This window comes from Balearica regulorum, chromosome 2, assembly GCF_011004875.1.
Source record: "Balearica regulorum gibbericeps isolate bBalReg1 chromosome 2, bBalReg1.pri, whole genome shotgun sequence".
NCBI classification, from domain to species: Eukaryota; Metazoa; Chordata; class Aves; order Gruiformes; family Gruidae; genus Balearica; species Balearica regulorum.
In genome coordinates this window covers 44,474,245-44,487,326 of record NC_046185.1, presented here as the reverse complement: position 1 = coordinate 44,487,326, position 13,082 = coordinate 44,474,245, and the positions used below count along the sequence as shown (strand labels likewise).

General features: G+C 39.1%; 1 long non-coding RNA gene across 1 annotated transcript in view; it reads left to right on the top strand.

Moving 5' to 3' along the window:
• LOC142600369 (uncharacterized) overlaps positions 1–10,898 on the top strand; it is a 28,312-nt gene extending 17,414 nt beyond the window's left edge. Inside the window, exons 2-3 of the long non-coding RNA XR_012833825.1 lie at positions 3,657–7,027; positions 9,707–10,898. This is a non-coding gene — a long non-coding RNA (uncharacterized LOC142600369). The remainder of the gene's footprint in view (positions 1–3,656; positions 7,028–9,706) is intronic.
• The last annotated feature ends 2,184 nt before the right edge of the window (positions 10,899–13,082 follow it).

The window sequence follows — 13,082 nt, the reverse complement described above, 5'->3', positions numbered from 1 at the left end:
ATCTCTCCCTTGATCGTACTAGTGACTTCTATCCCCTCACCTCTTTTTTAAACTCACTCCAGCTGCTGCCATTGACTTGCAGTTCCTAATCTTGGCACCAGTAGTAGTGGCAGCATATTTTTCCCCATGTGGGTTAGGCCCAATTTCTCTTTTGTCCAGGCTTTGCTATAATCTGGGATGACTCTTAGCAACTCCCTTCTATCTTTTGTCTATCCAAAAGAAAAAATGGTGTTAAATGGAAAAAAAAATCACACACACCCCTCCCCCTGCCATTCATAAATCATAGATCTGATAATGATGTGGTAACAATAACTATTCAAAACATTTATTGAAAGCCAAACTTTTGGCTAGACAGCATAACTTTCCAGTAAGTTTATTACTGGTTAAGGTATGAATGAAAATTTACCAAATATATACTTAGTCTTTCTTTATACTTTCTGCAGAAGTTTTTTGTTAAGAAGCACTGGCTGACATAAGGCAAATTAACCTCTTTGCATGCCAACTGGGTTACACAGTGTTTGTGATATGCAGTAGACATTTGAAAAAAAAAAGTGTCAAAAAACACAGTAGGAAATGTAAGGTATTTTTAAGGCTTCTTGCCACCTCTTTCTTCCAACATGAAGCACAAGCTTTTTTTTATTTATCCTGACAGCAGTCTCCTTGACTTTAATAGCTCAAATTTCAGAGCACCTGCATAAGCTTTTACAGCAGCTTAGCATGGGACTGCAGGGCCCATGGCCAGAAATGGGCTGCGGCTGAGTTCTAGTTCACAGGCTTTATGGATAGAAGTTGCTAAACATCAGTCCACTTGAAGCACTTTTTCGTTTGCATTAGAGAGTTCTACATCTCAAATACTGGCCATATTAACCTTAGAGTTTGAATTAATATTGCCCCATAGTTTCTCAGGAATATATATTCTACTTGTCAGGACAGCTGCTTTCAAGATCAGTTGGCCTTTGCTTCCTAGCAAAGTCCTTCCTGTTTGTAGATGATGTAGATGATCCTAGATGATGCTGAAAGTTAAGATCATTTTAGGCTTAGCTGGACAAGGACTTTTCTCAGCTATGACCAACAGAGTGTTTTGCTGAATTCTGAAACAAGTAGAAGGAAAACATACACAAAGTGTCAGTGTGTTATTTGTACACTCTGGGCATTTATCCTTTTACTAGAAAGACATTTTTACTCTAGTCCACTGAAGCAGAAGGAATGGTATTTTAATTTTGGGACTGGTCTTAAATGCAAATATTGCACTTCCAAATGATATACGCATTATTATAAGCTATTAATTTGCTATGTCAGTATTCAAGTAAGAAAGCAAAACCACACTGGATGAACAGGCAAGTGAGTGCATCCTACCCAGTAATGTTATTCTGTAAATCACCTTGAAAATTACCCAATGGACTTGTGATATCCAAGCAATAGATTTAAGTCACTGCACATCCGTGCCTCGTAAACAAGCAAATAATTTTTATGTTATGTTTATATTCTAAGATCTAAAGTTACATATTCATCTACAAACTTAAAGAGCCGGAATGCTTTGTATAATAAAAATAACATTGGCTGCTATATTCTTTACATCCTTGTGTAAAAAAATTGTTCCACTGAAGAAATTGCTTTTCATTCTTACTACTTGATGACTTTTAACTACATTCTAGATTTTTTCTTTTCTTACATAACAAAATTTCATCAACAACTTCAATGATAATTCAGTATTTTTCTCAAAAGAAATGTATTATTTTATGTAGTTCATTCAGTCAGCTTTGTTTTTAATGCGTTTCAGAAATACAGATGTTTTCAAATTTTGTCTGCTAGGTTGAATTAAAAAAGATTCTTTACCTTCATTTTTTTTTTAAATAAAAAGAACATTTTAGAAAATTGCTAGTATATTATAGTGAAGTGGTTTTAGATTATCTAGTAACACATAATTGTGCATTGATGTATTAGCATGTGAACTCTCCTGTTGTATTGCTTTCCCTGAAGACCCTACTTCAACCTGAAGAAATACAACAGTATTACCAAGTAGCAAGATATTACTTGGTAGAAAAATGTTTGTGAGATAACTTCTTTTTGAATCTCAAGGTGGACAATTTGTTTTTTCATCATAAAGTTGTTTTCATGTGTGGAATCCAGGGATCATTACAAGTGCTGCTAAATCTGTCAGACTTTGAAAAAAAAATAAATGCAAACATTAAGCCAATTGCAATGAAAAGCTGCACAGAACAATGACAAATGCTGTTTGCTTTCTGTTTTCCACAGTCATTGTCTTTCAGTTCTAGTGACTGCATTCATTTTGCTTGATTTATAGAAAATTACAATTTATAGATATAAATTTAGAGGCTGTCTACATGTTAAGCTCTTTGAGGTAAAAAAGTTCAGGATCTTACACAAGATTGCAAGACTTGTAAAATGAAAGCAAGAAAGGGTTTTTTTCTAATGTAATTTAAAAAACAAATGTACTCCCAGCTGTGCCATATTTCTATATCTAATGATATCCAAAAGGCTGGCTCCTCAGCTGATGGAATTCAGTATTACTTTTGCTAGTAAAGCAAGATCCACATAAACACACGGCTCACTAAGTAGAAAAAGGCTGCAGCGTGTTAGCTAAGTAGTAGGAGAAATGAAAACAAAAACTATGCAATGAATAGGTTAAAAATAAACATATTCTTCTCAGGTTTTCCTCAGATTCATCTGTTTAGAAGGAAAAACATGTTTTCAGTTGTAATAGTTTAGTTTCACCCTTTGTTTACAAGTGAGATTAATTTACTGGGTTTTCCCAGTAAAGGAGCTACTGGAATGAATGAGCACTTGAGAAATATCAGATGGACCCTTTCTTGGGATATTCCAGTTTGTATTAAGCTTTGATTAGTTATATAAAATGTCCAAGAATTTCCCCTTCCTTTCAAATTGTTTACCAATCTGTATTTTATTGAGGCATGTAATGCCCTCTGCTGGTGCACATGTTTTATGTCAAGTTAAAGGAATGGAAAAAGTGGGAATTAACAGTTGGGAGTGCATCCTTTCTTCCCCTCTGATTTATAGCTCGGTGACAGACCTATTCTAGCTATGTACAGTTTTGATAACTCTTTTGGCAAGCGGTTGAGGTTAGTAGTGAGGTGTTATTCCGAGCTGCTTCAAAGAGGTACAAAGCTCTTGCAGCTCTGCCATGGGTGAGCTGTACTACCCTTGCAACAGGTACAACTCCTGCCAGTGCTGAACCAGAACTAAAGTCAGATTGTAGTTTGAATTACACTATCGTAGGACTAGAAAGAAATCAGAAATTCAGAATTTAGGCCTGTGTCTCATTATTGCACAAAGAGGACTAGATAATAAAGAAAGGTTTTATGCTGGTAATATGCATCAGGGGCCTATCTCTAGCATTTTTTCAAAGCTCCTCTCAACCTGGACCCTAGCAGCTGAACAGTTCTGTTGCTGCCAGAGATCAAAATTATTTTTATTATTATTTTTTCAACCTTATTAATTCTTTGTATACCTAGTACATTTTCTTAAAAAGAACTGCTGTGAATCTATATTCATCTTTTTTTTTAGCATAGTTATTGGAACCAGACAGTGGAAATACTTTATTTTACTACAACAGATAGACATATGTGAAGAGGAGTTACCTAGCTCGTGTTTTATGACGGTTTTCATTTTTGTAGGAGAGGGGATGAAAAGATGACTGAAAAGATGATGAATGGAGAATGGGCATAGGCAACTCTCCTCCCTCCCTCCAATCCCATTTACCTGATACTGTCTTTCTTTGAAAAAAGTAAGTAGAAGTGGTCATGGAAAAGTAAAGAAAAGTATATATGAAGTAATTGGAAATGGACTTCAAGCTGCAAGTAAAGATACTGTCCCTGGCCTTTTTATTCCTGTGATGTTCCAAAAGACAAGAGTTTGTGAGCTCTATCCACGTGAAAAAGACAACAGAGATGTACCTGATAGATACATTGATAAATCTTCTTGACCCAATTTTTTAACCATATAATTTATATATGGCTTTATAAATCTAGCCACTATCTTGTGTCAAGTCACTTTCTTGTGTCAAAGACCATCAGTCTTAAAACTTGCTAACCTTTACACCCAAGACAAGACACAAAGTATTAGGAAGACATAGAAAGAAAGGGAAAAATAAAAGCCCACAACATTTATTACTTACAGAATTCCAGCAGGAGAGAAAGAAGAACTGATACATACATCTTTTTGAAAATTCAGTTGTCGTGGTTTGTTCCACTCCAGCTGTATTTAAGTACTACTGCTGCTGAAAGGTGTTGAGATTATCCAACATAAACTGATCTAGACATTAAAGAAATTTTTGCCGTTGGTTAGATTGTTAGTGACAGTGTTGTGGGTTGCAAAGGGCTGATTGTGAAATCAGGCAAACAACAATAATTCTGAAAGTTCATTTTAACATGACAGAGCTGACTGGAGGCTCATTATAAATACCAGCTCTATATAAAGACAGGCAGAAGGGAATTGACTTCAGTATCCCCAGCTGTTTTTTATTCCTGGAGGTGACACACACACATACGCACACACAAAGTGAAAATAAAAAAAGAAAAAAGGAATAAAAGTAATTCTTGTTTATAAAGGGTCAAACTTGTTTCACCCACACACAATTTTTATCGAAAATGATTAAAAAAACCCCAACATTCCAGTTACTTCAACTTTTACATCCCTTTGACTGAAAACAATTCTATACATTCCGAAAACAATCTTATTTTAGATCACAGCTGTCTTGTTTCTGTGAGCACCCTGCTCATGTCTTTAAGATCTCTCGAAGAAATTCCTGTGAAAGCCCTGTTTTGGCAGTTAACCTGAAATGTGCTAATTGGCCGAGAAAGCTATGGTCCATTTTTAAGTGTCTGACTGTACTTCAATTTTTAAAAGTTTCAAGGCAGCTCTCTGCCAGAATACTTAGTGTAGATAACTTTCCCCATGTGACACATCTTCAGGTATGACAACTAATTTGGTATTTTGGGGGGCACAAGTTCATTCTGACTGCTCTGAACTGAGTAAAAACTGCATAGCCATAAAAGACGAAAACAAGACTGAGACGGCAAACCATTATACCATTTCAGAGCCAATGCAAGTCAGTTCTCACCACCTTCAAGCTGCCACATTCTCTACACATGGCAACTGAATAGTTATTTCTCTTATTCAAGGCTAGCACAGTAACACTGGACTATGCTTTCTTCCTGCTAGAAGCATTTGGTGTTTTAGTAACTGCATGCATAAACACCAAGTAAAAAATGTAATGAATGAGCCATCTAACACGTTCTCAAGCCATTAACTCTGGCTACTTGTGGGGATGAAGACAGGAGGGCCTAGGACTTCCTACTGGAAACAGCAGCAGAAGTTGTCAAGAGACGTGTTTGAAGACATTCAATATTACCTAGTGCAGGCATGAGGCCCCAGAAATTGAAGGCATGTCTTCCAGAGTTATGTGGATGTCATTTGGCATGGCAATCTGAACAGGATCTGAAAAATGGGGAGAATACTGGGATACCAGAACACTGACAGACTGACCCTGCGGTAAATCCCTTAGTCAAAACCAATCCTAATAAACCCTGAAGAGACCAGCTCAGGAAAGCCTGGGGGAAACGGAAACTCATGCCACACATTGCAGTTCAAATGAGTAATTGCCATCTCGATGCTATTTTGTGGCTCACCAACTTCTGGGGTTTGGAACAGGTCATTTAATTTCTGAAAAAAACTGCTTGCATTTATAGGGCATTCTGTCCCTGGATAATTTTATTGACAACAAGTACATGGCTAAACCTGTGGTTTCTCAGACAGTATCGTATTGATTACCTTTCACATTTTATTGTATACTCCTTGAACATCAAATCACCTAGAGTACATTAAGGACTAAACTGACTTTCAATTGCATGGCTTTTTATTTGTTAGGTGCTTTGGATTAGTGGCATGTCAGTTTGCGGAGTGTGTTTACAGCTTCCTCTATTAGTGTACTTCCATAATATCTAAAAAATAGAGGAGCTGTGGTCTTGCAAAAAAAAAAATAAATCAGTTTAGAGATAGCTGTTCACTCTACAGAGAGCTTCATTGAAATACAGTATGATTAACTTGATGGAGTGAGGTCAGACAATAGTGAAACAATAAATGTTTGTTTAAAACAAAACAGTGTGTAAATCAAGTACATAAAACAAAAAGAAACAAGGTGCAAATTTAACTTAATCAATCCTGAACAAGAACAAAGTATAATGTGAAACAAATTAAGAGAATTATAGGTGATGAGCAAAACAAAAAAGAGGGGAAATACCCACATATAAAAATCAGACTGTATCTTAAACACAGTAAGGTCAACCAGGCCTAAAGTGATATGAAAGAAAAAACCAGAACCATGTATGGTACAATACATAGTGTGTTGTACTTTAGTCACAAAACTTGAAGTGTAGGAAGACAATATTCCTGTCAGCAATATTTTTATTGCAACGCAAGTCCTATCCCTTGCCCCAGCCCTGTTTGTTTTCTCTTCCTCAGCTAGTTTTCCTGACCTGTCTCACTTCATACTCTGTGGGAAGTGATGGCCCTCGCTTACAGGCTTTCAGTTCATCACAAGAGGACAGGAGACATGAGAAGTGCCAATACCTTAATCAAGGACCCAGTGATCTGCAAGGGGATGCGTTTTGGCCAGGGTTAAGCTTTCAGGTTATGCAGCATCCTTAGAGCAATGCCATACTCGGGTGACACCTTAAACTACCCAGGACCTGAGAGAAGGTGCAATGTGGGTTCTCAGGCTGTCTCCCCGGACTGATGTTTCTTCTTCAGGCACTAACTGCACAGAATGGAGGAGGAAGATGAATCATTTGAATTCTGTTGCCGTGGACTGACTTATCTCTGACTTATCTCTGATTTATCTCTGAAACAAGTGATGTGTTCTCCCACAGATGTAGCCTGCAGCCCCCGCTCCAGGACTGCTTCCCAACACGAGGCCTCTGCTGCCTCCCCCTCCTGTGAGCATCAGCTTTGGCAATGCGCAGTCCAATGCATCCCAAGCTGATTATTGGTAAGATGATTGAGGATGCATTAATCCCTAAAGACTTTGCTTATGCCCCTCATCATATTGAAAATTACTTTTAGTCTCTCGTAGTAGTTTCTGGGCAGACCTACATGACTAATCACAAAAGCAGAACTGCAAAACTTATTGTTCAACTTGTGCTCCTTCGTTGTTTCCCATCTGCTTGGCTCTGTGTAAACAGCACGTGCTGATGAACATATGGCTCAGGCGGGGTGAGATTAGGAGGTGGGAGAATACCCCAGCAGGGCAAAGTGCATCCTACGCACTGGGAAGACAACAATACCAACTTTTTACTCACTTACCAACTGTGAGAAAACGTCTTAATTCCTTTTATATCAAAATACTTGCCTTTTTTATTAAAAAGGAAACATAAGTAGTAGAGATGATAGACTAAGGCCCCTACCTGGCAGTATTTTTCACGCTGTGCGCAGGCTGGCTGATGGGCCTAGAAATTCCCTTTTGGTGTCTGAGTCCCGCACAAGGTGCGCCTGGCACCCCAGCAGCCCCATCGCTCCCGTCTGGCCTTGGCTCGGGAATTGTGCCCTGCCACCCCTCTGCTCTGACCACGTTATGGGCGAGGGGTCAGTAAGCCCTGACAAAAATACAGAAAGCATGCTGGTATTTTGTCACCCGGATCAGCTTGCCGGAGACATTAACTTCATTGCAAGACCACTAGGTGGCAATTTAGCAGCCCTGTTCTAAATGTTTCATATATTCGATCTCTTTATTGCGTTAGACACAAACTTGATGAATGGCAAACTGAACAAAGTTCTGGAAAATCTGTACCGGCAGTTCCTGCCAAATATATTGAAGTCTTTCTGCTTACCGCACCCTTCTCAGCTGTTCATACATTCAGTGAGTGCCTCTGAACACCTCAGTGAACACATCTGGCCAGGTGGCAGGACAGGGAATTATTGATTATCATAGAAAAATACGAGTCCTTCTTATTCTTTAATGTATACTTGGTGTTGCAGGCTATGGGAGAGTTGTAGCTGGATATGCTATGAGGACACTGACCCTGTCCACAGCCACTGAGCTATATGATCACGAGATAGCTATCCGCATACACTGAAGGTGAATGTATGTGGCAGCACACCAAAGGCAGCAGGGAGCTCCCCTGGCCTTTGTCCGTATCTGCCAAATGTGTCTGCGGTGGCTTCGCATCCCTCTCTCCCTGCCAGCCAAAGATCCGAAAGATGGTATGAATCGTTTTCCTAGAAATTAAAAGCTGTTTTCCTTGCAAACAACTATTGTATGGTTGTCTGAGAGGACTGCATTGCTGCAGAAAGCATTTCGGGTCTGGAAGATCTAAGACTGGCACCTAAACAGAGAGAGGAGGTGAGCAACTCCAGTATATATGTATGTGAATGTGTACAGTGATTTTCCTTACAAATAGTGTATACTTTATAGGGGAAAAAAGCATAACCTATATAACAAAACACATACAAAAGCTACATACAAGAGCAATGCTTTGATTTCATACCCCTTCACCTTTGGGATAATGTTCATTTTTTGTCCTCCTCTTCAACGTTGAGAGTTTTTATGGATTTTGCTTATCAGCGAAGTGATGCTCAAATGACTGATGCCAGAACTTTTGTGAAAAGTATTAATAGTGGCGCCCACGGTTTATGATTCAATAAGGAGACTTACAAAGTAATTTTTTTTTTCAGTGATCTCAAGTGACACACACTAAAAGCAGTGAGCTTTTGATGTGCTGACATTTGTTCCTGGGGAAAAAAAAAAAAAAAAAAGAGCAATAGCATATTGTAAAATTTCAGCCTTCAGATGCTAAAAATAGGAGGAAATGGAAGAAAAGAATTGCTTGAAGTCAGAAATCAACAAGACAATATGTGGTGCTTCTGTAGCTTCAAAGCAGGCTGACTCAGAAGCTAATGTTTTGGTAGAAAAGGTCAAGAAGAAAATGGTTTATGATTCTCAGTGATCTTTATATTAAGTGACTCTTAGGTCTCCAATTACAGGGCTGCTACTTGATGCAAAAAAATTCAACCAGTCTGTTAATAGCAGAAAATATGGCAAGTGAGCACAGCCTACAGTTGCAGGGTGTGGGGAGGGGGGACAGAAGAAATAAAATGGATGAAAAGTAATGAAGGGTTTTGTGAAGAGTACCTCAATCCAGACGAAAAAATAGAGCAAAGGATGCTGCCAGATAACACAGTAAGAGGAATCAAATTTGTCAATAAATAACTGTATGAATAATAGAGAGATTGATACCAACTTAGCGTTTCTTTTTTCTGCGTTCCCTTTCAATTGTGCCTTTCATCTTTAAAGGAGCTGAGAAGGGGATTCTCACTTAAGATAAGACTAGCTTAGCATTAAAGAGAGTTAGTTCAAGTGGGGGCAGGGTAAGGAAGGGAAGGTAGCTGTTTCCAAACCAGCTAGGAGAAGGGAAAACTGATTTCTTCTTTCATCTGTGGCTTGGGAACTGCACTCCTTTTTAATCATTAATGAATATGAAGGAATCAACAGGAAAAAAACAGAATTTATTGTGATATGAGGGCTTGAATAGATCTGAAACCAAACAAGATCTTAAGCTTCCCAAGTCATGTGTTTTTTGGACAGCTTGAGACCTTGAAAGTAAGAAGAGTTGTGCAGATGCTTTTCATGCTGTGACTGATAAACAGCTGCTGTTTTCATGTCTGCTCACAGCTCCCGGACACCGTTACCCGTGAGACACCCCAGCGCCATCAACTGAAGATGTGAGTTTACTGACAGGTACTGAAGTACTAAATGATATTACATCACATTTAGTGTTTTTAATATTGGCATTGTTCTACAAGGATTCTTGTCATATTCTTCAGTAAATAAGAGGCTCAACCAGTACTGGCCAGTAACAGCCAGTTGGAGCAGCCACTGTGGCCAGTGTCAGTCCTCCAAGGGAACCAAGGGCTCTTGTGTAAAGCTGCTGCCCAAGCTCTTTTAAAAAACGGACTCTTGTTCTTTGTGCTTTGAAGCATAGAGAACCCCAGCAAATATTTGATATTATTAAAAATCGACACCCCCCACTCCACCCCACCCCCAATGCTTTTTACAGCTTAGGGAGCAAATATCACACAAACTATCTCCCATGGTTTTGTTGAGCAACAGGTAGAGGGAAGCTCACTAGGAGCTGGGAAGCTCTCTGGCAGAGGCTTTCCTTATTTGACATTGCTTCTTCACGTTAAGTAGTTGTTAATTACACTTGAAAAGGCTTGCATTTGAAAATTGTCTTAGAAAAAAACAATTACAAGCCTGAAAAGTATTTTTGCTTGTTTATTTCCCGTGTGCAAACTGAGAAGCTTCATGTTCAGTCAGTAACCAGTAGCAGTAGGAACCTACTTTCCATAAAAAAGTCTTTCATCCCAAGGAGTGTTCTGAAAGTAAACATTTTCTTTGAGGAAATAGTGTGGGGATTTTGATTTTGTTTTTATCAAGTAAGTGGATTTTGATTCCTGGCAGCTGTTTTTTCCTTCAACAAAAATTCAAACAGTTTCATAACATTATTGTTTTGACAAAGTAATAATTTTCCAAACACTCATTTTTTTTCCCTTTAAGCCAAAATAAGCTAGTATATACAGACATTTCAAAACATCTAGATTTAAAACAACCATTTTTAATTCATTTTTACAGGAATTGCTGTGTTATTTGTTACCTATATTATTTCTTCTCTTTAAGTCAAAAAGAAATAACCGACCAATAACCTCTTCCATTCCATAGCTGAAACTCATATGAAAAAAAATCCCTCAAATGCACTGTTATCTAAATAACATACTTAAAACCTGAACTATGAATAGAAATTAAAGGCTATAGAGTAATTTTTTTCCTCATTTTTGCGAATTATACCAGTTGTCTTCCTACTTTATAGCTGTCTTTTATCTTCCTGCAGTGACACCCACCATCTGACTTTTAGGATCTCTCCACAGGAAGTCATTGAGTGACACAATAGTGTTAATGAATTGGTCTTTCACCTCCAAAAACCTGATCTAAATGCTAGCCTGAGATAATGAGCATGATGGAGTTCAGTAATGTCAGCAGAGTATTAACTTCTGTTTAAAGGAAGAATGAGCACTGGCAGGAAAATGGATTTTAAGAGAGATTTGGAGCAATTGCACCTGCATGCATGATGGCAACTCTAGCCTTCCTTCATTAGAGTCATATTCACATTATCTCTTTGCCGTTTGAATAGAATTTGGCAGAGGTTTATCTGCAGAGCATATCATTTATCAGGGATCTTTCCAGATATAAGTTCCCTACCACTGTAATATCTAAGCACCGCACCTTCAGTACCTGGTGATTCAATGTCAGGATAGATCTATATAGAGAATCAGAGAGGAGCACTTAACCGGCCAACAGTAATATTTCTTATCACTGACATCATAACGGCAATATATTTCAGGAAAAAACCCACTATCATCTAGTAAGCGCTGTGCTAACTGCGGAAATCAGCAGGACCGACAGAGCATTTGTCTTCCCAGCACAGAAAGGCCACATGCAGCTTATTTCACTGAGGATCTCTATCCCTGCTGAAGGTGGATTATTGGGATGCACCGGAGGCCTGTAGCGCCTACAGAGATTAACTCCCTCATTCCTTTTTGAAGGGACTAGTAAAAGGTCAGCAAGATCTTCCCAAGCACTTCATCATTCACAGGCATACTAGAAACTGTCAAACCATCCGGCCAAAGACGAAAAAATGTCTTCAAGTTTGTTGGCATATTTGCACCATCTTTTCAGCTCTCCCTCTTTGTTGTTTTGGACAGATCCCACCTGCGCTCTCACGGGTCACTTTTCTCAGTCTAAGATGGGAAACATCTCCCATACTTTTCCCAAATTCTTGACAGGTTTGTAGCTGTGCTGGTCCAGTGATGTTGTTACCTGTCGTAAGGCAACTTCAAAAAGTACAGTACCTGACATAAAAAGATCCATGTACACATACCAAGTGCCCCCACCCACCTCCAAGCTTCCACAGGCTCTCCGAAACAATGAGGATGGTCTAGTTATCTTGTCATTTAAGACAGTATTTCCCCTGAAAAGCAGCAACACAGTGATAGATTGTAGTGTCAGTCGGTTGCTCTCAGTCCGCACTTTTCATTTCACTTCTAGACACAGCACTGGAAAGAGCAGCTGGCTGCTGCTGAGCGATGGGGAAGGCTGCCTCTCCCCAGCTGGAGCTGCGTCAAGAAGCCACACAAAAGAAGAAAACCCCAAGCAGTAAACCCCAGAACTCATCACCACCAGCATAAATAAGTCTGAAACAAATAAAACCCTAATGCAACAGTAACAGAAATCCTTTCCCCACTTTTATCCCCGCTGAATTTCTTCCCCTGTGAACGTCATGTGTCTTGGGGGAGACACGGTGATCTTCCTAACTGCTCCACAAGACTGTACAGGAGAACCAGGTTATCAGAGCTAAAGGATATCTGTGCTGTTATCCTTGCTCTGATTGCTTTCCCTTACACAACAAAATTCTAGCTTCCACCCCCCCCCCCCAAAAAACCCAAACCAAAACAAAAAACACCCCGCAAATCCGGTACTTACAAACTAAACACTGAAACTTTTCAAGACAATGAAACCCTGAGTAACCAAAGGAAACCAGGATTTTAGAATAGTGAAATAGCTGGTACCAGCATGTGTGCACAGAAAATGCCATCTTCACCTCTTAGCCAAATAAGCTTTATTTTTTTCTGAGTGGCAGCAGTATCTGCATAACTTGTTCCCTGAACGTTGGCACTTCACATGCTTACACAGACTGATGTTGTTTATACATTCACCAGTTTTGTCTCTCTCTGACTTTAGCCTTGCAATCCCAGCACAATATCTCTATCAATTACAGCAGGCAGACTGTAAACAATTTACAGGTTGGTATTCTGTTGCCTGAACTATTACCATCTTTTTATTTTCTTCTTGGTTTTTTGGTTGGTTTGGGGTTTTGGTTTTTTTTCTTCACTGCTTTTCATTCACCCCTAACTACAGTCCATAAATAAACAGCTTGAATACAGCTTTGTCCTCCTCTTGTCCTCTCCTGCCTTCCCCTTCACAGCTGCCTGCA